The 24,480-nt window shown below is 48.7% G+C and overlaps 1 long non-coding RNA gene across 3 annotated transcripts; it reads right to left on the bottom strand.

Moving 5' to 3' along the window:
• Positions 1 to 58: 58 nt before the first annotated feature.
• LOC144322716 (uncharacterized) lies at positions 59 to 23,702 on the bottom strand. 3 transcript variants are annotated; one of them, XR_013388349.1, is made up of 4 exons: positions 23,320 to 23,702; positions 14,609 to 14,793; positions 10,116 to 10,246; positions 9,491 to 9,678 (listed from the first exon to the last, which is right to left on the bottom strand). It is a non-coding gene; the product is annotated as an uncharacterized LOC144322716 (long non-coding RNA). The 3 variants fall into 3 exon arrangements; XR_013388350.1 differs by lacking the exons at positions 9,491 to 9,678; positions 10,116 to 10,246 and adding an exon at positions 59 to 1,740 and having other exon boundaries at positions 23,320 to 23,680; XR_013388348.1 differs by lacking the exon at positions 10,116 to 10,246 and having other exon boundaries at positions 23,320 to 23,679.
• Positions 23,703 to 24,480: the final 778 nt, after the last annotated feature.

Raw genomic sequence — 24,480 nt, forward strand, 5'->3', positions numbered from 1 at the left:
GTAAATAAATAAAATCTTTTTTAAAAAAAATCAATAACATACCATTTCATACCTGCCAGGTCGACAAAAATCAAAATATCTGACATTACCAAGTATTGACGGGACCGTGCTATAAGAGGAACCCACTTGCAGGGCTAGTGGGGTGTAAAGGGGCATGATCGCCATGGAAAATACCTGGAAGTATCTAGCACGCTTGAGGAGGTACCAAACTTAGCAGCTCTGTAGCTTGGTATATTCCCTGGAGGAACTCTCACACATTTGTACCCAAAGTGTGCCGGTTAGTTTCTGCTTTGTAACAAATGATCCCCAAAAACACAGCACCTTGACCAACAATCTCTTATTTAGCCTACACTTCTACAGGTCAGCTGGGAGTCTTTCTGGTCTGGCCCAGCTTGCTTGGCTCATCTCTGCTGGGCTCCTTCCGGTAGGAGAGGTCGATGGGCGGGGCGGCCGGCAGGTGCATGAGCTCACATGGCCTCATCTCGTGTCTGCTGGTCAGCTGGCTGTTGGCCGCAGTGACTGAGCTACATGTCTTGTGTCCTCTAACCCCAGGCCATGGTTAGCACCCTTGCTGGGTATAGAGGATGTCGCTAATATATGGTGGTTAATGACACACTTGCCTGCAGGATTATCTGATGATGTGGATTAGGAAAAGACAACCTTAGAAGTTTTATCCTCTTTTCTTTTAAATCATGGTTTCATTGAAGTATTATTCATACACCATTCAACTCTCCCACTTAGGGTGAACAACTCTGTAGTTGTAAATACATTCACAGTATTGTGAATCCTCTCTGCAGTCAATTTTGGAACATACTCGATCACCCCAAAAAGAACTCCATATCCGTTAGCCATCAACCCCCCAATCTATTGTCCCCTGTATCCTAGACAACCACCAGACTACCTTCTGTCTCTAGAGATGACTTGCTTATCCCGGACACTTCATGGAAATGGAATTATATAATTATTTGGCCTTTATGACTGGTTTCTTTCACTTAGTGTAAAGTTTTCGAGTTTCCTCCAGGTTATAGCATATATTCGTTCTCCGTTCCTCTTCATGGCTGAATGCTATCCCACCGTATGGCTATACTACTCTTTGCTGATCCTCGCATCAGTTGAGGCACATTCGAGTCGTTTCCACTCTTGGCTATCGGGAACAACGCTGCTTTGAGCATTCACGTACAGGCTTCTGTGTGGACATATGTTTCCATTTCTTTCAGGAGTAGAATTTCTTGGTCCTATGGTAGCTCTGTGCTTTCCAAGCTGCTAGATTGTTTGCAAAGTGGCTGCACTGAGCCTTGGAACTCTACAGCCCTCAAGAGTCAGCCTTTGGGGCCTTCTAAGCCAACATTTATACTGGTAACTTTTGGTTCTTTCTTTGCTGTTGTTGTTTGCTTTGTTTCTTTGTGGGCTTTTTTATAAACCAGGAATCAGATGCGATGTGGCTTCAGGCCCAGTGATGCCAACAGGGTTTGGGCAAGCTCTGTAAGTGCTTCCTGCCCACCTCTGATGCTCTGGCAGGGTTTGTGGCCCGCGGCTCCCTCACCTTCCTGCTTGCATCCAGCTCGTTCAGAAGCTTTCTGTTCTTGGTTCTAGTTCATTCTCGTTTCCTCCTTGGTAGAGCCTTCCATGCCTCCTCTCCTCCACCAGGCCACCGAGGAAGGTTCTGGGGGTCATCTCACCAACCTCTCCCTTCTGGGGACTGAGGCATGAGGGCAGTGTTGGAGTTGTGGGGTCTCAGATCTGAAAATAAGTTGAGGACAGAACTGAAACAGAAAACTAAGATTTGGTTTTTTTTTCCCCTCTTCTTATTAAAATTATAATGCCTGCTTATTGTATAAAAATGAGAAAAGTAATTATAATTCAAAAAGAATGAAAACATTTTTTAAAAAAAGATCACCCATAATTTCACCACCAACAGAAAGTTAATGTTAACATGTTTGGTTTATAACTTTTACTCATTTAATTATTCATTAATTTTAGTATATGTGCTGCCAAAGCGAGCACCAATTATTCATTAATTTATTCAATAAATGTTTATATGGTGTCTACCAATTGCCAAGTATTTTACTAAACCCGGGAGACATTTCTCTTTGCATATGTACATATGTATAAATATATACATCATTTCCGACAAAAATCAGGATCATCTTACATATGTGCTTTATCATTTAAATTTCTTTTTTTTTTTTTTAAGATTTTATTTATTCATGAGACACAGAGAGAGAGAGAGGCAGAGACACAGGCAGAGGGAGAAGCAGGCTCCACGCAGGGAGCCCGATGCGGGACTCGATCCCGGGACCCCGGGATCACACCCTGAGCTGAAGGCAGACACTCAATCATTTAAATTTCTCTATCATTCCAATGATAGGTTATACATCCCCTTTTTATGAAAATACATTTAAAACTACATTCTCATTCCTTTTTTTTTAAGATTTTATTTATTTATTTGAGAGAGTGAGCATGAGCGGTGGGGAAGGGGCAGAGGGAGAGGGAGAAGCAGACTCCCCACTGAGCAGGGAGCCCGATGTCAAGACTGGATCCCAGGACCCTGGGATCATGACCTGAGCTGAAGGCAGCCACTTAACCGACTGAGCCCCCCAGGCACCCCTACATTCTCATTCTTAATGACTGCAGAGAATATGCAATGAGTTATTTAAGCAATCCCCCCTTGTTGAACACATTGGTTACGTTTAACTCCCTATTATCAACTTGGCTGTAATCACCTTTTTGTCTTCTTGGTTTTCCAGATAAATTTGTAGAAATATAACTGCCAGGTCAAAAGATATATAAATATTTTTAAGGCTCATGTTGATACATTTTGCCAATTGACCTGTCAAAAATAACTGTTCAAGTCTGGTCTCCCAACAACCACGCATAAAAATGCCTGTGCTTCACTCCTCGTGAACATTCTACGAAGCCCTCGGTAATTTATTCGTTTCCAATACGAAAAACAAAAAATGGTTTTATGGGTTTTCTAGGGCTGTTCTCACAAAGTACCTCAAACTGTGTGGCTGAAAATAACAGAAATTTATTGTGTCACGGTTTTGAAGGCTAATGTCCCAAATCAAGGTGTTGGCAGGACCGTCCTCCCTCTGAAAACTGCAGAGGGATCTTTCCTCCTCTTTCTGGCTTCTGGCAGTTTGCCGGCGGCCTTCTGGCTCCTCGGCTTGCATCGCTTCACTCCAGTCTCCACCCTCATGGCCACACAGCTTTCTCCCCGGGTCTGTCTTCACACGGCCGGCTTATATGGACGTGAGTCAGAGCGGATCAGGGACCTGTCCTACTCCAGTAACTCACTACGTCTGCAAAGACACTATTTGCAAATAAGATCAGATTCTGAAGTACCCGAGGGTTAGGCTTTCAATATATTCTCTTTTGCAGAGTTGTGAGGGGGACACCATTCAACTTAAGACAATGGTATCACATACTTGAATTTTTTACTGATTTGTGTCTTTGGTTACATACTTGAAATTTGTTTTGTTTTGTTTTTGTTTTTGTTTTTGTTTTTACATACTTGAAATTTTGATTGATGACTGGTAAAATTGAGCATTTCCCCTTGCGTACCTTGGGTCATTTTTCCACGGGGGTATTTGTCTCCTCCTTATTTATTTATAAAAAAATTTTATGCAGTAAAAATAGTCATGCTTAAACTCTAGGTTTTTCTCTTTTACTGAGATTCTTTTTTTTAAAGGTTTTATTTATTGATTCATGAGAGACCCAGAGAGAGGCAGAGACACAGGCAGAGGGAGAAGTAGGCTCCCTGCAGGGAGCCCGATGCAGGACTTGATCCCAGGATCCCGGGGTCATGCTCTGGGCTGAAGGCAGACACTCAACCGCTGAGCCACCCAGGCTTCCTTTTTGCTGAGTTTCACATGCAGCAATAGTTGCTCAGACTTTGGGGCATTTGAAAAATTGCCAAACTGTAGCTTGCTCCGGGTGTGGTTCTCCGGCCACCGGCGCTATGAGAGAGTCCTCCCCAAAGAGGCCAGTGGGAGGACCACGTGACTTCAAGGCTCCTGTGTGCATCGGGATAGTCTGGCTTGTGCTGCCTAAAAGAATGACCCCAGAAATCTGGACGGGCTGCAGCGCCAGGGTCTATTTCCCACTCAGACCATGTGTCTGCCGCAGGTTGGCCGAGCCCCTGCCACGTCGTCACTGCAGAATCCAGGCCACCCGAGCAGCTCCCCTGCAGCCCATCGGGGAAACAGAAACAACTGTGTTTTCTAACAGAGAGAATTGAATACAGGGAATTATCCTCATGAGTGCGGGAGGACCAACAAAGGGAACGAGGAGGAGGAGGTGGTGCAGAGAGCCCTGCCCTGCAGGCGGCGAAGGCAGCCCAGGTCCGGGCACCAGCGGGGAGCCTTGGGATTGTCAGGGGCTGGCTGCTCGGAGGCAGACCCCCGGGAGCACGGAGGCAGACTGCGGGCAGGACCCGGAGAGCAGGTGCAGCTGCGGGCTGCTGGCATCCCACAGGGGGCGCCGCCAGCCCGGAGCCCCAACCAGTGGGACGTGCAGGACCGGGCCGCTTCGGGGCAGCAGACAGACCAGCAGGCAAACGGGGACAGGGAAGCTGGTCCCCCTCCTCTGGCCTGGGAGCCCGGCCTGGTGCCCCTACTACCGGCCTGCCCCCGGCTGCTGTCCCAGGATGCCATACACCAGGTGGCTCCAGGCCCCAGAACTGAGGTGTGTGGGGGGGGGGGTGGGAGGCAGGATGCTGTGCACCAGGTGGCTCCGGGCCCAGGACTGTGCTGCTGCGCTTCTGGAGAACGGGCAGCCTGAGGTCGGGGGGCAGTGCAGCGGTTCCCAGGAGGGCCACGTACCCGCTGGCTCCTCGGGAGCTGCACAGAGCCGGACCTCGTGTCTCCTCCTCCCTTTACAAGGAGGCCCCACTCCATAACCTAATCCACCCCTAGGTACGTCCCAAAGATGCCACCGCCAGGCCTCATCACGCTGTGGAGTCAGGTGGCAGAGGCAGGAACATTCAGTCTGTCCCAAGTGGCGAGGCCGAAGGGGACCACTGGCCAAGGAGGCTGCGCTGCAGAGATGTGTGGGTCCAGGCCTAGGAACTGGCCCTGCCGGCCGGGGGCGGGGGGGTGGAGGGGAGAGCGAGCGAGCGCTGCCCTGGAGCCTTGACCAGCGGCACCGCCAGCCCAGTGCCTGGCAGGTCTGGGGTCATGGGGCGGGGCGGCGACATCCTCCTGCACCACCCCCCCACCCCCCCTCCATCCATCACGGATGGTCTGCAAGAAGTCACGGCTTGGTTCAGCTGCCTCCCCGGGGAGCTGCCCTTGAGGCCGACTGCATCCCCTCCCAGGCCCGGCGCCCCATTCCCAGGCCACCGGGAGCCCCGTTATCCCAAGCTGCACCTGCCGGCCCGGCCCGGAAGGTGCTGGGAAACACGGAGCCTCGGCCTCCTCCCACACCTGCTGCACCAGAGCCTGCACGGGGGCTAGGCTCCAGGAGCTCCTCTCTGCGGCCACTGTCCCTGGCTCGCTCTCTTACCTGGACCAAAAGGAGGGTCCACCGTACCCCCTACCTAAGCCTAGGTGGGTTTTACCCGGGTCCCCTGCAGCAGTAGCCTCGGATTAGTGTCACTTCCTTGCACACTCTGGCTGTAATTCGAAGCTCCATCTAAGGTTGCTGGGAACTTTGTTCTCGTTCTTGTTTTTTGTCTAGACAAAGATTTAGCGAGAGGCTGGCAGGGGCCGCATCAGGGTCGCCAGCCAGTTGCCACTCTGTGCAATTTCTTGATTCCCAGTCCGTGGCTCTGACTTGCTGCTCAGGGTCCAGGTGGACATGAATTTGGGGGGACACAGTTCCACCCACTACAAGGTGAATTTTGCAGGGGGGGAGTCCCTGAGGGTCACTCCAAGATTGAAATCCCTTTGTTGACTCCATGGTTCCTCTGCCTGGAGGCTTCAGAATGCCTTGGCCTCACGCCCTATCTCCACACTAAGGCACTTTGGTGACAAGAGGCAAGTGTCCCCCTGCAGCCAGGATTGCACTAAACCTCTCATCCAAGTACTGCAAGATGAGTTAATTAAGAACAAATCTCTTTGCCTTTAAAGCATGCAAATCCGAGGACGTGTGCAGCAACTGACTGTACAAAACCAATTATTTTAAAAAGTGTTTTAATCTTCCCTATGCTGTGATCCTCCTCAAAGCAGCAGCCTGGGGCAGCTCTAAGTAACCGGGCAGCTGAAGCCGGTACACGGCGCGCCCGGGTGGGCTTCTCCCTTCCTCAGGACTGCACCCAGAGGTAGCAGGGTTATATGCGGAGAGGGGGCCTTGCCCCACGTGGTCCCCCCAGAAATGCAAGCTCTGGGAGGGCAGAGACCATGTCCCGTGCCTCTCTCTGCAGACAGGACAGTTTCCAGCACACGGTGCTTAGTGGACTTTGTCCAGGCTTCCATGAACAGAGCCCGAGCACAGGTGTGCGGACACCAGGTATCATGAAGCACTCCCAGGGGAGTCGGGGATGAGACAGGGAAGGGGAGGAGGGCAAGAGCCTGGGGAGCTGCGTGAGGCACCCAGGATGCAAAACTGTGGACGTTGGTGCACGAATCTCAGAGTGAGTGTCCCCTTAAATTTGATGCGCCATTATGTCACTTGCTTCACCCTAGCCCCAGCCTTCTGGGAAGGAATGTGACTTCAGACAAAATCCCTCCCAGGCAGCTTCGGCCCAATCCTATGGGCCACTGGAATATAAGTTGCAGTCACTGGTTCAAGGCACCCTGGGAATGGGGAGGACGTACATCCCCAAGGGCAGGGTTGGTAAGAGTCACAGATGTGGGCCGCTGGAAGGGAAGAACCACCTAAGAAGCCGGTGTAGAGCACAGAAACAATAAGAATCTGGATGCAGCATTAATAATACACCTCACCGATGATTGCTGGGTGAATGAATGAAGGCAGAAAGAAATTTATGAGTGAATTAACAATCCAACAAAAAAATGAATTCACTGAAAATTGAGAATGCTCATAAAAATCCTATTCTACAACCAACTCTGAGCTTCGACCCCGCTCAACCCGTGGGGCTAATGTTTATTTAATGCTGGGTGGCAAGCTTAGAGGGGGACTTTGTTGCAGCAAAGTCTATGTCTCCATCACCAGGAGACTTCCCATCACTGGTGGAGAGACCGAGTGCCCACTGACATGATCCAAATGCTGGTGGACATAGAGGCTAAATGACAGAGTGTCCTTCCTTTCCCTGGGAGCATCCCCTGAGAGAGGGGAAGGGACTGAGGACCCGAGTTACTGGTATGCTAGTGCCCTGGCTGGGGGACTCTTGCCTGCCCAATCCCAGCTCTGCCCGCTGACTAAGGGCTCCTGAAAGCAGCCCGGCATATTGTATCAGCATTTAAATCCCATCACATCTCCCTGCTGACTCTCATTCCAAAATATTTATTCATTTGATGGCTCAGAATAATTGCCTCCATCCCCAGTCTCTGAGACTGACAGTGTAGAACAGCAGAGAATTCCCATCCTTGCCTGGCGCTCCTGCAATCAGGGGAGAGGAAGTGAACCATCAATCATGAGGTTCAATCAAGCACTCTGCCTGGCATAGCTCCATTCACCCCAGAGCCACTTTTCAGGCCCATATTCTCATTTTACAACAGGGGCATTATCATCCTAGGGACCCAGACTTAAGATTCAGGTCATCTATTGATCCATTCAAACACTTACTCAAACACTACTTTGGGCTAAGCTTTGTGCTAGCTAAGTCCTCATCCTGCCCAGTAGCTGTGTGGTAGATGACCTGACATGAGTGCCTGTACGGTGCCAAGCATAGAAAAGGCTCTAAAAATGCTTGTAAGATGGACAAATGGATGGATGGAAGATTGAAGGATGGGTGGTTGGATGGGAGGATAGGTGGTGGATGGATGATTGGATGAGTGGATGGATGGAAGGATGGATGGGTGGATAGATGGATTGTTGGATGGATGGGATTGTGGAATTTGTGGTTATGTCTCTTCAGTATCCTGTACACATTCCCTGTGATAGGTGGGGTTGGACTTGACTCTTCACATTCTCTACCCTGGGCATATATCCCAGCCCAAGCTAATCAGACTATTCCAAACTTTTGGCCACAGAAATCAGTTTCAGGTAGAGACATATAACACAAGCCAGATTAGAGTTCACCTTGGGATTTTTTGGTTGGTTCTAGCAGTGGATAATGTTTGTGCTAACCTGTTGGGATGTTTATTTGAAGTTGCTGGAGGCTCCTTTACTTGCCACAAGGAAAGAGCCTGACCAAAAGATGGGAAGAGGAGAGGCAGCAGAAAGGAAGAAGGAAAATGAGGAGAGAGGAAGAAGGAACAGAAGAGGAGGACACATTTGGGGACATAATTTAAGCCCCCAGTGTGGGAAGCCAGTTGAATTCTTGGACTGTCCAAGTACAGGAGCCAGTGAATTTCCTTTGTCTGACTTAACACAGCTTGAGTTCTGTTTCTTTTATTTGTAACCAAGAGAATCTTGTCAGCGCAGAGAGAGTGAATAAATGAGTGAATGCATATTGAATGAATGAATGCACTCTATAAATATCAAGCCAGTCACATGTTTTTTTCCTCCCTTGAGAACCAGACCTGCAAATATAAGGATTTAATTAGATGTTCCTGGTTTCCACTGGAGCCTATCTGATTGCTTCTATTATGCTTGGTGTTGACTCTAACTCTCAAAATGTAAATGAAAAGTGAAAAGGAGAGAACAGCCCACTAAAATTAATAATTTTCTGAGGCACGCCTTCACTCTGGCTGCAGATCCCAGTCTCTAGGAGTTATTATAAATGAAGGGTCGAAACAAAAACCAATACAATTTACAGTCTCCGCCCTCCTACCTCCATTCAAGCCAAAGCATTGGGAGCAGATGGGCATGTAAATCTGACCACACAAACACATCCTTCCATTCCTCCCTTCCACCTTCTGGAACATTCTCTCCATCCGGAGCTTTTCAAGGGCTCCTCGGTGGTCAACAAAAAGCACAATCTGAGTGTTCCTGGAGGACTCCCCGGGTGAGGTGATACCTAAGCTACATCTTGTGGTCTGGGAAAGGCCCAGGGCCAGAAAGGTGGGAAGAGCTTCATAGACATGGAAACGGCACAAATTAAGTCACCAAATGGAAGGTTCTGGGCAAGTACAGCAGTGGGAATGGCCAGAGATGAGACCAGAGAAGTTATAGAGGCCAGTTCTTAAAATTCCTCATAAACACAGCATTTGTATGTTTCCTTCCTTAACCATCTAAGTGTAAGTTCCAGGATTTGGTGCTTTTCTCATTGGCCTACATGACACATCAGTAAATACCGGTGGCAGACCCTCCTGCAGATCCGCGTAGACTAGAATCTGTTGGGGTGAGGTTCCCACCCTGAATTTGTATCAGGTGCCCCCACAATTTGGATGCTCACAAAAGTTAGCAAACTGCAGCTCTAGATGATGGGAGAGGGTACATCAGTTAAGGCCGAGGCGGACTTTAGTGACAGGAACCAAAATGCGGCTACTCAACCGAACAGAGATTTCTCTTTCTTGCGTAACAAGAAATCAGGAGCTGGGTGGTCCCGGGTGACTGTGGCTGGTCCAGGAACTCATTGGGCAAACAGGCTTCCTCTAGCTTCCTGCTCCACCAACCTTAGGGGATGACTTTCATCTTCTTGGGATCAATCAGGATGACTCCTCCCACAGGCATCTGCCCAGGTACCAGACAGGAACAGGGAAGAGAAAAAGGTGCATTGTACCAGTTGAATTCCTTCCTTTGAATCAGGAAAATACGGCTTCCCTAGAAGCCCAGCCCGTAGATTTTTGTTTACATCTCCTTGACCAGAACCTGGTCACAAGCTTCCAGGAAAACTAGAAAGTAGGATTTCTAACTAAGCATATGGCGGCCCCAAACAAACTTGAGATGGTTGTATGGAGGTTGTATGGAGAGTCATGGAAGACTTACAGCAGGATAGACCCGCAGGTGGATTTCATTCAGCCTCACCAGAGAGGAGAATGGGTGGACAACGGGCAAGGCCACAGCCGAGACACCAGGGTTGGGGGGAGGCTGCTGCAGCCCATCAGGAGAAGGGGATGACGACCTGGAGAGGGCCATGGCTGTGTGCGTGGATTCAGGAAATACTTAACCCGTCAAATGGACAAGCCTTGATTGTATGGGATCAGAACGGGGCAATGGGCAGGATGGTGAACAACACAGGGCGCCGGAAAGGAGAAAAATGAGCTTCTGAGGGTGTCAGTAATTTTTCCATCTTCAATCCCTGGAAAGATGATGCCATTCATAAGTGAGTTTGCAGCCACAGAGAGGGGAACATTCTGTTTGGGACAAGCTGCATCACCCAGAGATAGGACATCTTAGCATATCGGGTGGGAGTTCAAGCTCCGAGCATAAGGAGCACGAGGCAAGAAAATCAGCGGACACAGAACTTATGTAGCCCACACCGAGGCTGCTCTGGCCTTCAGATGGAAGGAGAACCAATCTGAATTTATCTTGAAACCTGTGGTCTGCGAGACGCCTTGGGGGGCTCAGTGCATTGAGCATCTGCCTTTGGCTCCAGTTGTGACCCCAGGGTCCTGGGATCGAGTCCCACATCGGGTTCCCCGCGGGGAGCCTGCTTCTCCCTCTGCCTGTGTCGCTGCCTCTCTCTGTGTGTCTCTCATGAATTAAAATGAATAAATAAATAAATCTAAAAAAAAAATCTGTGGTCTGCACGGAGTAGGAGCACAATGTTCCAGTTTCCCAACCCCACCCTCTCTCCCAGGCCAGGGAGCCACCAAAGTGACTGCCACCCTCTGTGGGAAACTGTTTGGGATCTACTCCTACTTTGGCCTGGAAAAGCAATTAATAAGATGAGGTAACTGACCCCGAGCAATGATCTAACTACCTTACATACCTCACCTTGTTTGATTCACGCAACCACTCTCCTATCTCCAATTTACCAAAGAGGAGGCCAGTGGGAAATACAGTGGCTCAGGAAATAAAACGACTTGCCCAAGGACACGCAGCTCATCAAAGACACAACCAGTAGGTTCAACCCAGGAGGTCTGACTCCAAAGTTCTAAATCTTAACTGCTAGGCGATGAACTTCCGAGCCCTAAGCATTTCCTACCCTGAGTTCTGATCATTTATGTCTTTGTCTTATGACCCCTATTGAACCGCAGCCCCCTGAAATAGATGATCTCAGATTTTTTCTTAATAACTGTTGAATAAAAAAATTGATGCAAGCCCTAAACCATGGCCCTCGGTTTGAGGGCAGGCATGATCCCCGAATATCATGGATTCTTTCATAACCCATGAACCCTAATCCACCTTTGGGACCTGATTTCATCCTTTTTAGTGCGTAGATATTTGTGAAAAATCTGTTCGTGATTATCTTGCTTTTAGAGATGGAAAAAAGGGCAACTGCGAGTTTGTTAATGAACTGCATGTACTATTATGAGAAACCAGCGTACCCGTCGTCACCGCTGATTCGGGCATATGGGTTTTAGTTCCTATGACATAAAGTTGCTTTTCTTACACAAGATAAAGCAGTACCAGGGGGCTCCTGGCTCGTAGGAGACTGTCTGGGGATTGGTAAGCCACGGAGCCGGAAGTCTCCGCACCACCTGGGCAGATGGAAAAGCACGAGCAGACTCTATTTCTGGTCTGGGAAGCAGGTGGTGGCAGAGGTCTCAGGGGAAGAATGAGATAGAGACTGTCGGACACTGCCCTGGAGCACATCCTTCTTGTTCAGGTGACACATTGTGACCTGCCTCCCGTGCTGGCTTTCCCCAGGCTTCCAGGATGACCCAGTCGGATGTCTGGTCCGTGACGAGTCATGAGCATCGCATCTGACACCAACCACATGGCACCGAGGGAGGCCGTCTGAGAGCCAGGAGTGGGAGATGAGGGGCACTGTGGGGCTGGGCTCACTATATCTTTTGATTCAATTGCATATCCCAAATAGCTCATTTCCCTTTTTTTTTGAGAACTGAGTTCTCTGTCCCATTTGCCCAGATGGGCACTATTTCTTTTTGATTCAACTGCGTATCCCAAATAGCTTGTTTCCTTTTTTTGAGAACCGAGTTTTCTGTCCCATTTGCCCAGATGGGCAAGAGAAAGCGGCTTTCTCTTTCCTGCCTTGAATTCCTCCAGTTAACTCAGACACTGACCTCCAGACTCCTATGAATTAAACTCCGGTTTGCTCTTCAGAATATCCTTGTTACATTAATTTAGGGAGCATAATAAATCTGGAGTGAAGTATGTTTGCTGCAAATGCTAATTTGCTCGATGAGAATATCAATTAGATCTCTGAGGCATAGAAATTATGGCTGTTAAAGATCTCAAAGGTCATTCTTAGCTGGCTCCAAAGTAAGAGGATGAGTAGTTATCTGCTGGAGAGGTCTGGGTTAGAATTGTAAAGGCACAAATATTTAATACCAATGAAGTGTCAAGCACTGAGCTTGGGAGCGAAAATTCAGGAGTTTCACAGATAGATCCCAGATCCTATGATAATAACAATAAACAACAACAACAGGAATCTAGCAGCAACAAGGGGCAGCTTCTACCTACTGAGCAATTATTATGCATTAGATTCCAGTATTCATGCCTTTAATCCTGACGACAGCTCTGTGACATAGGCACTATTCTTATTCTCATTTTATAGGGGAGGAAATGGAGTCACAGGGAATTTAAATACGTAACTCTCCTGGCGTCTATTTCTGGCCAAACTGGAATAGCAGGCAGGCATCGGATTTGCTCTCCTTGAAATAACTGGAAAAGCAAACGACAGCTCTCAGGACGGCGGCTATCGGTGAGCGAAGGACAGTGAGCCCTGAGAGACGGGAAGCAAATGAGGCGAACCTTAGGCGGGCTCCAGCTTGGTGCCTGGGGAGTTTCCACTCCGAGGTGCAGTTCCAGGGAATCTAGCAGAGCCCAGCACATTCTTGAGTTGAGGACTCCAGCAGCGCTGGGAGTCCAAGGAAGTCAGGGTGCCTTGGGTTTGCAGGGCAGAGCACCAGAGGGAGGGGAGCTTCGGGGACAGAGGCCTCGAGCTCCCTGCAGAGGGTCATTCGTGAGTATCCAGTTCACCGATCACTGCTTGAGTGTGAAGAAACTGAGTCCAAGGCAAGATCCGCCCAAGAGAGTAAGAGGAAATATTGCTTGCTGAGAGCTCCCCCGGGATGGGACTAGTGCCTGTACCCACGGCCAGCGTGGGAAACTCTCATGATGTGGGGCCGGTTAGAGGCCTGGGAAGGGCATTGCCTCGGTAGTGTGGAGAATTAGCACCTGATACTGCTCTGGCCCTGCCAGGGAAGCCCAAAAGGAAGCCCTCAAAGGATCAAACTGCTTCCAGGGGAGGGGGGAGGCAAACAAACAAACAAACAAACAAACAAACCTGCTTCCAAGGAACAGAATCACATTCCAGAAAAACAGCTACATTTTAGAAATAGGTAACTGTGGCCTGGCCAGAGAAAATGTTTAAGTGGACGGACTAAATGTGTAAAAAGTAGAATATAAAAACAAAACCAAAAAAAGGCTGTACATTGTATCATTGCTGGTAAGAAGTGTACTAAATGAAAATGGGATCTGTTCACATCTGTTTTTGTTTGTTTCCGACAATGATGTCCAGCACGCAACCAGGTAAAATGTACAGTGTCTGGCATCCAGGAAAGAAATGACCAGCCAGCAAGAGCAGCAAAATAAGCAGAAAAATCAATCACACCTGACCCAGAAATGACATCGATGATAGAATTAGCAGATAAGAACAGGAAAACAGGCATTATAACGTTATTTCATATGTTCTGGAAGCCAGAGGAAGATCAGACATGGTAAATAGATGCAAGGAAGAGGGGCGCCTGGATGGCTCAGTTGGTTTCAAGCATCGGGCTCTTGATTTCGGCCCAGACCTTGGTCTCAGGGTGGTGATCTCAGGGTTGATCCTGGGCTCGGAGCCTGTTTAAGGTTCTCTCTCTCCCTCCCCACCACCCTGCTCTCTCTCTCTCTCTCTAAAAAAAAAAAAAAGGTACAAGGAAGATATTTTTAAAAACCAAAATACCCAAACTGAGGTTCTAGAGATGAAAACTGCCCTGTCAGAGGTAAACACGTATCAGGGGAGATTCCTGGGACATTAGATGTCCGAGATCGGTGGCCTTGGTGACATTGCAATAGGAACTATTTGAAACTAAACAAAGAAAATGCAGCCTGGTCTGTGGGACAGAAAGCCGGGCCGTGGTTTCCTGGAGGTGAGAGCCCAGGAGTGGGGGCAGCACCATGAAGCTTGGCTGGCGGGGGACGCATGTGTTCGTCGCCTCGACTGTGGGGACAGTTTCCCGTGTTTGTGCGGGTCCAACCTCATAAAGCTGTACGCTGCCAGCATGTGAGGCTTCTTAGATGTCAATTGTGCCTCCACAAATCTGCCCCAAGACGAGTTTCCAAAGGTCAGACAGCTAATGAATTGCAGCCTGGCTCGGGATGCTGAGCCCTTACCTACCGCTCTACGTGGTGAGGGAGAGATTGTTGGTCCCATTTTATAGATGCAGGAGAAGCAAAGCAACGACGGGCCTCCTCCGGGCCACACTGCGGGCGAGGGACAGAGCTAGGATTTTTTTTTTTTTTTTTTAGAGCTAGGATTTATACTCACGTCTGGCTGACTCCAAATCAAGTGCTCTTTCTGTCTCATTCTCTCTGTTTTTGCAGAGTCTCTGCTCCCTCACGGGACTCTGGGTCACCTCCTCTCATGCCGCACCTGTTCCTCGATGCCCAAAGGCCACCCTGGATCGGTCCTCACCCACGGATCGTTACTCAGCTGCCCGCCACCGTCTGCACCTGGAAACACGGGAACAAATCAGTGTGTAAATGCCCGGGTGGGAGCGGGGCTGAGTGATAGCCGACGCATCTTCATCTCCGAGGGAGCAGGAGCTTGCTGGGCACTGGGAAGGCGGCCCCTGCCTGTTTTAAGGATGTAGGGACTCTGGACCAGCACGCACAGCACTTAGAATCCCGAGAACCCTCCCCCGCCCCTCTCCCATCTCTTTACAGCAGCACAGGTACCTCAGCCTTCTCTCTGCCCCTTTCTTTCTTCCTTTCTTTCTTTCTTTCTTTCTTTCTTTCTTTCTTTCTTTCTTTTTTTTATGAAGCAACTGGTGCTGAAATTGGTTCAGAGGAGTGCAAAAATGTAAATAGCTAAGGCTGAATTCAAACTCATCCTTGTTGGGGGAAGGGGGTTGCTTTGAAGTCTAGATCTCATTTAGTTCACCGCAGAGTGAACACCTGACCACATTTTTCATCACAAGCATGAACTTTATACAGCCAGAGCTGTTAAAAAACAAACCCCCAAACCTAACCACCTGGGTCCTTGGAGTGAGAGAGGGCTTTCCATTACGAGAGAGAGGTTCCAGCGGAAGCCAGATGGCTGCAACCATCAAGCCTTGTGCAAACGAGCCTCCTGCATGGGGTGGAGGGCCACCCTGAGACTTCTGAGGTCCCTTCCCCATCGGGGGTGCTAAGCTCACACTCAGAAGGCTGCTGCTATCATACACGAGGTGGAGGGTGAGAAGGCATCCCTGCCCTGTAGCCTGCCCTGCCCCTGTCCTGACTAATTCAGCATTTCTCAGCCACTGGATTGTCTCTACCTGCCTGGGGCGAAGCTTTAATCACTATGTAGAAACGTTTTACCTAGCATCCTGAGAAAGGATGCTACTCTGTATCCTCCGTCCACCGAACCCTGAGTGGTTATAAGATGCAGGGCAGAGCAGGACATGCTCTGTACTCCAAGCGAATCTGGATTTTGTGAACTCTAAACATTGTGATATAAAACATATTCACTAAGCTTTCATACTGCATGCAAAATTTGAAATGATGCACATTCCCCTAAATTGAAATTAAAAAAAAAAAAAAAAAACGCACTGTGGAAAGAATGATTTCCAAGCTGGAAAGGGTCCGGGATGAGTTGTATTCTGGGTTCATGCTCCTGATTTATGGCTTAAGCAGGTAAGCGGCAGTACCCATTTTCCTTGCTCAGGATTTGTCTTAAATCATGTGAGATCTTTCAGGAACCATGTCCCTTGCACTGCCCTATTACAGGTAAAAAGCAAAGGGCAACAGCAACATCAAGCTGGCTCTAATGAGGTGTTTTTCTGTATTTTCCGGAACATGGGAGAACTTGAACTCTAGAGCAGCACGGTCCGATAGAAATATAACGTGAACAATATACGTAATTTTAACTTTTCTGGTAGCTAACTTTTCTGGTAGCGTAATTTTAACTTTTCTGGTTAAAAGAAGTTAAAAGAAACAGGCGAAATGAATTTTTGTAAGACATTTTATTTAACCGAATATATTGAGAATGTTCTTTCAACATGCAAACAAAAGAAAAAAAAATGTTTGAGATGTTACCTTCCTTTTTTTTTTTTTAGAAATTTGAAATATTTATTTATTTTTTAATTTTTATTTATTTATGATAGTCACAGAGAGAGAGAGAGGCAGAGACATAGGCAGAGGGAGAAGCAGGCTCCATGCACCGGGAGCCCAATGTGGGATTCGATCCCGGGTCTCCAGGATCGCGCCCTGGGCCGAAGGCAGGCGCCAAACCACTGTGCCACCCAGGGATCCCAACCTTCCTTCCTTGTACTGCATTTTCAAAACCCTGTGTGTATGTTACACTTACAGCACATCTCAGTTCAGAACGGCTGCATCTCAAGTGCTCGTTGGTGGCATGTGGCATGTGGCATGTGGTTGCCATATGGGACAATGCAGGGCTAGATATGGGGCCTGGTCAGGGCACTATAGGAGTGTAGGTGGTGAAGGGCATAGTTGAGGGGTGGGGGTGCCTTCCAGGAAGCAGTCATTAAAGCATCCTTTAATGGCTCTCCCACTCTAGCAGCCATTATACCATAATTACTGCATTTGAAGTCTTTTCCCTCCAAGTGACCTGCCCCAAACTCCAGTTTTCAAAGGCATCTTCTCCCACAAGGAGACTGAGAACCACTGGATATGTCAGACAAGCCACAAGTCAGTTAACTACTTTTTACAATAAACTCCCCATCTCTAGAGTGGGGATTGGCAGGGATACCAAGAAGATAAAAGAAGACAGCTGATGTGAGTGGTACCATTAAATTTTATCAAGAATAGCTACAACGATATTGCTTGGCTTTATTGCTGGGTGTCTGTGTATGATTTTATATTTCATTTCATCAGACCTTTGAAGCAGGTATTTTTTTAAAGATTTTATTTATTTATTCATGAGAGACACACAGAGAGAGGCAGAGACACAGGCAGAGAAAGAAGCAGGCTCCGTGCAAGGAGTCTGATGAGGGACTCGAACCCAGGACCCTGGGATCACACCCCGAGCCGAAAGCAGATGCCCAACTGCTGAGCCACCCAGGCGTCCCTGAAGCGGGTGTTTGAACTCAAAGCAAGCAAAAACAAACCTAAACAAATTTTTAAAAAACCTCCAAATTGAATACATGTACTTGTTGAACCTCCAACAAACCAAACCCAAGTATTTTTGGAAAGTTTAACAGAGAATTGAACTAATCCCCCCAAACAATACTAACAACAAAACAAAAGACCCCCTAAGTAATTTCTAACTAGTCTAATGGTTCCTTGCCCTCCTCTTTGCTGCAGACCCCAGTCCTAGACCTCAGTGCAGTCCGAGTACATCCACCATAGATCCCCTCAGAGGCCAGAAAAACCAGTACAGGTGGCTCGGGTGGAGGTATGAGGCATCAGCCAAATAATCATTGTTTGCTTATGGTGTGGATGCAAATGCACATTGGGGCTTGCATGTTTATTTTACAGAATGTGCAAAAAAGGGATCCCTGGGTGGCTCAGCGGCTGAGCATCTGCCTTCGGTCCAGGGCATGACCCTGGAGTCCTGGGATCGAGTCCCACATTGGGTTCCCTGCATGGAGCCTGGTTCTCCCTCTGCCTGTGTCTCTGCCTCTCTCTGTGTGTCTCATGAATAAAGAAATACAATCTTTTAAAAAAATAAAATAAATTTTATTATTTTCTTAAAAAAAAATGTGCAAAAAGGGATAATTTCAGAGGACCTTCCAAGTTGCCAGGGCAGGGCAGTCTGTCCCCAGTCAATTATCACAATATGTTCAGGTACCTTGATTTAGAACTTGTTTTAAAGAAAATGCCCCAAGCGAGAATCCATTCAGTAGCCTGTTCCACCCTTCCTGCTCAGAATTGGATTATTTCCTCCCCGTTTGAATGATAGGCTATTATTATGTACCTGGGAGATGATTTGAGGCTACGGAACGTGGGTGTCTGGGTGTTGTACAATATTTCACTCAACGCAATTTTATGGAGAACGACCAGAATAGCTATGCTCAATCTCCTTTGCATAAACAATGAACGGCATGTCCAAGCGCTGAATTCTTAAGGACATAGCAATTTAGGGGCAATTCTTGTGGAGTGGGGCATGCCTGGTTCATATGTTAGTTTTCCTCCTTAACACTGTATCTTAGTCTTTCTATCGGTAAAATAGGACAATCATGGCTGCCCAAGAAGAGCTACAATGAAGTCATGGGAGTAACTTCTTGGCACATAGAAGGTGCTCAATAAATACTTTTCTTTTCTAGTTGCCAAGCCAGAATTGCCCTCCCAAAGTGATCTTTCAAGTAATTGCTGGGTGTTTTCCAACTGGCACAGCAGATGATGGAACTTGTTGACCCTATATAAATCATGACCAACTTCATTATAGCAACCCTAGAAATGCTTCCCCCAGGCTGCTGTCCAATAACTGGACCACCACCAAACTAGGGGAGTTTCTGCTCTTGGCCCTAAATTGGTACGATTCCATGAGCGGTAAATACTGTCAGCCCCTGCGACTGTAGTGTCAGTCTGTTCTCAGAGGCAGAGCGATCAATCCGAAAATACTGAGGAATTAATGGGACCTGGATGTGAAGATGCACATGTATTACCAATTAACTCCTTGGAATTAAAATTCTTGGAGCAGAATGGTGGCTTAGGAGGGGCTGCACATGTGAAAGATGTTTAGAGCGTGTGAAAATGAGCCTAAGGTGTTCTAGCAGTGGTTCAAAGTGCTCCCTTCCGCACAACCTCATTCCAACCACGTATTGCCACTTTTCGTGTTTACTAATATGAAACGTAAAATGGGATAATGTTTAATTTGTAAGGCTTTGTTGGACATTTTTTTCCATGTGCCTATTGGCCATTTGTGCTTATTTTTTCCTACTTTGTGTTGTTAGCATAGTGTTCTCCAGAGGTTAAGTTTTTCCTCATTGGCTTATAAAGGATCTTTGTAATATAGATATATGAGCTCTTTATTATGTCTTTATTATGTCTTTAACAACTGTTTGGGTTTTTTTTTTCCCCAGTGTGTTATTGGACTTTAAATGTTTATTATTCTGTTTTTCAAAATTGCCTAAAAAGTAATGAGCAAACATTTATCCATCCAATAAACACTTGCTGAATGCCAACTATATGCCAGGCTCTGTGCCAGGCATTGGCATTGCTAGAGAAAAAAAAAGTCTAAATTTCTGCCCTCTAAGACAGCAGAGTCTAGTAGAAAACAGACATTTTTGTGAAGGTGTCATGAGCACAGGGTGATAGCTGCTATGGTCAAGGGAAACACTGGGGTCCCTGGGTGCAGAGTAAGGGCATCCTAACCAGTTGTGGGGGAGGAAGGGATTGAGGGAAGGCTTCATGGAGGTGGTGGCATTAGAGCTGAGTTTCAACTAGACAGAGCAAGGAGGGCATTGTAGGGGGAGGAAAGAACACAGGCCAAGGTCCCAGGACTCCAAAAGGCTCGATCTTTTCAGGGATGCTAAATAATTCAGAGTGACTGAAGTATATGTGATATAATGGGATGCGGGAAGCTCATCCAAGGACATAGATTTGACAGCAACAAAGAGACCAGTAGCCGAGGACTGGTGAAGGCCCCGTGCTGTATGAGAACCATACAATTAGAGTCTAAGAATTAGGAAAAGCATCAAGGGGTTTTTGGAAGTTGGCTCTAAAAGGCTGGGTTACATTTCAGGAGCAAGAAGGGTGGAAGAAGGAATTAGAAATTTCAGGTAAAGGATGTGACCTTTCAGCCTAAAAGAAGGATTCAGAAGTAAGGCTAGAAAAGGAAGTGGAACCCAAGGTGGTAGGAGGGAGTCACTGACGACTTTGACTAGGGAGCACCAAGGAAGTGCTTTAGGAGGATAATTCTGGAAGCAGATGTGGATAGACCGGGAACCAAGAGGCCACTGCAACATCCAGGCTGCTCTGAGTGGTGGCGGCCGGGATGGAGAAGAGGGACAGCTTGCAGGGACCTTATGAAGGTCGAAGGACCTGAGGGATTCAGGTATGGGGGACGGTGATGCTCTTACAGAGTCAGTTTAGGGAATCGGACAGTTGTTCCTGGAATCCAAGCCTTCAAGCCACGGGACAGCTGAGCTAGCAGGGCCCTTAGAGTTCACTATGGTAGGTTGGAAACGGCGGCAAATTCTTTCCCTGCAGTTCATTCCTCCTAGCGAGAGGTGGCAACTGTGGGTCCTCGCCCTGAATCCAGGTGGGCTCTGTGACTACTTGGCCAATAGTCCACCACTGCGCCAGCTTCTGAACTCAGGTCTTGAGACTCTGACAGCTTCTACTTCCCAACTGTTGGATGAGAACAACTTCTTTTGGGGCCCAGGCAACCCCATGAAGAAGCCCGCATGAAGCAGTATCAAGCCCCCGGCCGCCTGCCCCACGTGAGTTCCAGCGGACAGCCAGCACCGACCTGCCAACCATGTGAGCCAACTGTCTTGGAAGTGGCTCCTCCAGCTTCCGTGCAGCTTCCTCAGCTGCAACTGCCTGGAGCAGAGAGGAGGTATATCTGACAAGTCTCCCAGATTGCAGATTCATGGGCAAAATAAATGATTGCTGTTATTTTAAGCTGCTGAATTTTTGAGTGGACTGCCACACAGCGATAGGGAAAGGAAAGGGGAAAAAAGAAATCACATATTAGAGAGATGCCAAACGTGGGCCACCGCCTGTTTTTGTAAATAAAATGCTATAGGAACACAGCAATGTCTGTTCATTCACATATGGCCTTTTTCTGCTCTTGTGTTTTAATGGCAGAGCTGAGTAGTTGGGAACCCTGTGGCCCACATAGCCTAACATATTTACTCTCTGGCCCTCTACAAAGAAAGTTTGCTGACCCCTCACCTAGTATAGCGGAAAGAGGCCCAAGGAGAAGAAGGCTTGCCTCCAAATTTACATACAAGTTGGGGGCAGAATCAAGATAAAATTCCAGAATTTTAAAATCCCAGTTCTGTGTTATTTATACCATTCTACTAGGGTTTATTAAGCACCTGCTATACAGTAGATGTTGAGGCGACTAGTGTCAGGATAATAGGAGTCATGGCTGCTCCCCCAAAGCACAAAACCAGTGGGGAAGAGTAAAGAAATAATGATCTAGAAAAATCTGTAGTAGAAAACGAGCATAGAACGTGGGAGAAGGCAGGGCCAGTGCTTTTCATTGCTGCTGTGGCTGGGAAGGACACCGACCGAGTGCCTCCCTAGCATCCACCCTCGCCCTTTTAATAACAGCACCCGATTTTCCCTTGAGAAGCCTTTGCCATCCTGCCAGTTCACATCTCACCTCACCTCTCAGCACCAGGCCTGGCCACTGGGCCTTGTTCTGAGACGTCACACCTGCCAGTGAGATGGCCCTTCCAGTCTTTTGCTGGATGTTCTAGGACAGAGAGGACCTCTCTCCCTGGAGAGGCTAAGCCGGTAGCCCATCCGCCCGGAGCCACAGTGACCATCTCTGCCACCACGCTGGGTGGGCCTGGCCAAGACTGAAGCCCCCACAGAGGAAAGCGGAATCAGGAGCCGGAGAAAGATTCCTTGTGACACCAAATCAGATATAACTCTGGGCCACTCCACGAATGCTAATAGATAGCTTTTTTTTTTTTTTTTTTCCCTGAGACCACATAGACTCTGCCATTATAACTAAACAATTCCAGCTGATAGAGGTTTTCTCCTAGGCAACCAGCCCCCCACCCCCCCACCCCCCGGGCCGCTTCTGAAGCCTTCCCTTGCCCACACCGTCTCAGCTGCCTGCTGTCTGCGGCCCTCTCCTCCATCTAGGAATGCAAATCTCAGAGCTGAGAGTGCCAAAGGCACGTCTGCGAGGAGCGGAGCCAACTTTGATAATGAATTCCTGCACACTGTGCGAGCCATTCCGTGGTTATTCAAAAACCCATTCAATTTTTTTTTCTCCAGTGATAATAAGTACACTGCTCTTGGTCTCGTGTCTATCGCCAGCTAAATGGCAGATGGATTTCCACGCAGGATCTTGATAGGCCTGTGCCCCTGGGGTTGGTGCCTCTCAGAGGGGACTGGCGGTGCGGGGCATGTGTGCGGGCTGAGTGGCCTTGGGGTAGCCGGCAGCCGGAGATCCGCTGCCCTCAGAGGACCTGGCTGAGCTCTGGACCCCATTGCATTGAGAGATTCCTGGCTTCAGAAGGCCTATCCTTTCCTTTCCAAGTGGGGCCCGTGGTGGCCTGGTGCAGGCCATGGAGCAGCTAGAAAGGGACGGTCAGCAAGCGGCATGCTGGGTGGGCTCAGATCTTGGGTCCCAACACCAGCTGCTCCAGAATTTCATGGAGAGCTTTCTAAAGGTGGAGCTGCTGGTCCCATCCTCTGCAAGGTTCGGAGTCAGGAGGTGAGCGGGTAAATCCCGATACTGGCGAAGCTCTCTGGTTGGAGAGAGCAGCCTGGTTGGAAAGCCATAGGTAGGAGCTGCCCAGAGGCCCGGGCGGGCCTCCTTCCTCCGCCCTGCCCCCCGTTAGTGCTCCAGGCACCTCTCCCCCTGGCCTCCCGGGATCCTCACTGGAACCCTCCCCGAGTTACCTCATGCCATCAGAGCCAACTGGAAACAATAGTAAAAACCAGCCCCGTAACTTTCTCCTTAAGGAAACCAACTGAGAACCAGACACGTTTTCCGAGATCACGTAAGACGTCCAGGTGCAGACGGGAGAGGCTGAACGGAGGCACCTCTCCCGGGCCTGGTCTCAGCCTGAACGACGGGGAGAGGGTGCCACCCTCCAGTTAGCTCACCCAGCCTCCCGAAGCCAACTCAGCAGCAGCCTGTTCTCCATCCCGATGGGTGGGGAGGAGCTGCCTGCCGAGGGAGGGAAGCAAGGGGCTCCTTTTAGTCCCCCACTTCCACGTACAAGCTTTGGGCCATGCACAGGCTGCTTGGAACTTGCCAGGTAGCTCTCCAGCCTCCAGCATCTGTAAGCAAATTCCTGTCCCCTCCGCATGGGTAGAGTACATGTGCTTGGTGGATACTGGCTCTACCTCCACCCCCGCCCCTGCCCCCAGGATTCCGCCCACACGACCACTCACCTAGAACCAGCTTTTCCCAGTCCCGTGGGGCAGCAAGCGTGAGTGATGGAGCCCACAGACCATTGTTCAGGAGCCGATAGTGGTGAGTCACGGTGAGAGACTCTTTCCAGGCTGTGCTGGGACACAGAATAATAGCACCATTTGGACTGGCCTCTTAAAAATGGAACAGATGGAGTCTGTGACCCTGGGAGGAAAGTCGTAGGACTCCAGTGGTGGCCTGGGAGCTCTGGGCGCTCTGCCCAGGCAGGTTACAGGTCACTCTAGGACGCTGGCAGCTGGTGTGCCCATGGGTGCTTGGGAGGTGGTGTTGTAGGCCTTTTGCGGTGGGGCTTCCGAGTCCTCTGGTGGCTACAGAACCCTTCAGGATTCCATAGAAACCAAGGACACACGCCATCTGAAATTCATATACGCATTGATGCAAAATGCTTTGTACAGTTTCAAGGGGTCATGACACTCAGTCATGGTCTCCTGGCAAAGAACTCCTGCTTTTGGGTCCTATTTGCTCACTAAGTCAATGGAACACATTTCTCCCAAATTCTTCTCCCCATACCCTCCATTAAACTAACCCCCCCCTTTTTTTTACCCCCATTTTGGTTGTCATTTACTTAGAAACATTTATCAAGTGCTATCCAGCTCCTTATGGGAAGTGCAGTATTCCTGGGAGAGAGAGGAGAGGAGGAGCCACCACTTTGGGTGTCTGCAAGAGGGGTGCAGGCATTGCAGATGCAGAGGCTCTGAGGGACTGACCAGCAAAGGGAACCAGGTGGTCCAGGTTGGCCGGCTTCAGAGCCCAATGGCCATTCCCCACTCCTTCCCTGGGGTGTAGTTAAGGGCAGTGATTCCTCCCCAGTCCCGGGGTAAGTCACCACATGTCTAAGGCAGTCCTGGCAATCTCATCCCTCTTTATCCCTCTTTATGAGTGTTTCTGGCCCCCGTTCTGGCCAAAGAAATCAGAGGGGAGGTCTGCTTGTGACCCTCATTTCCTAGAAAAAAGACAGAACCTCAGAAGGAAAAGCCTTTTTGCTTGCAGCCCTTCTTTCTTCTTTAGTATGTTGTGTGAGGACTTAACACCTATTATGGCCATAGTGGGAACTTGAGATGATGAGCGTGAAAATGAAGAACAAAAAACAATACAAAACAAAACAAAAAACTCTAACAACT

Source organism: Canis aureus, chromosome 10, assembly GCF_053574225.1.
Source record: "Canis aureus isolate CA01 chromosome 10, VMU_Caureus_v.1.0, whole genome shotgun sequence".
Lineage (NCBI taxonomy): Eukaryota > Metazoa > Chordata > Mammalia > Carnivora > Canidae > Canis > Canis aureus.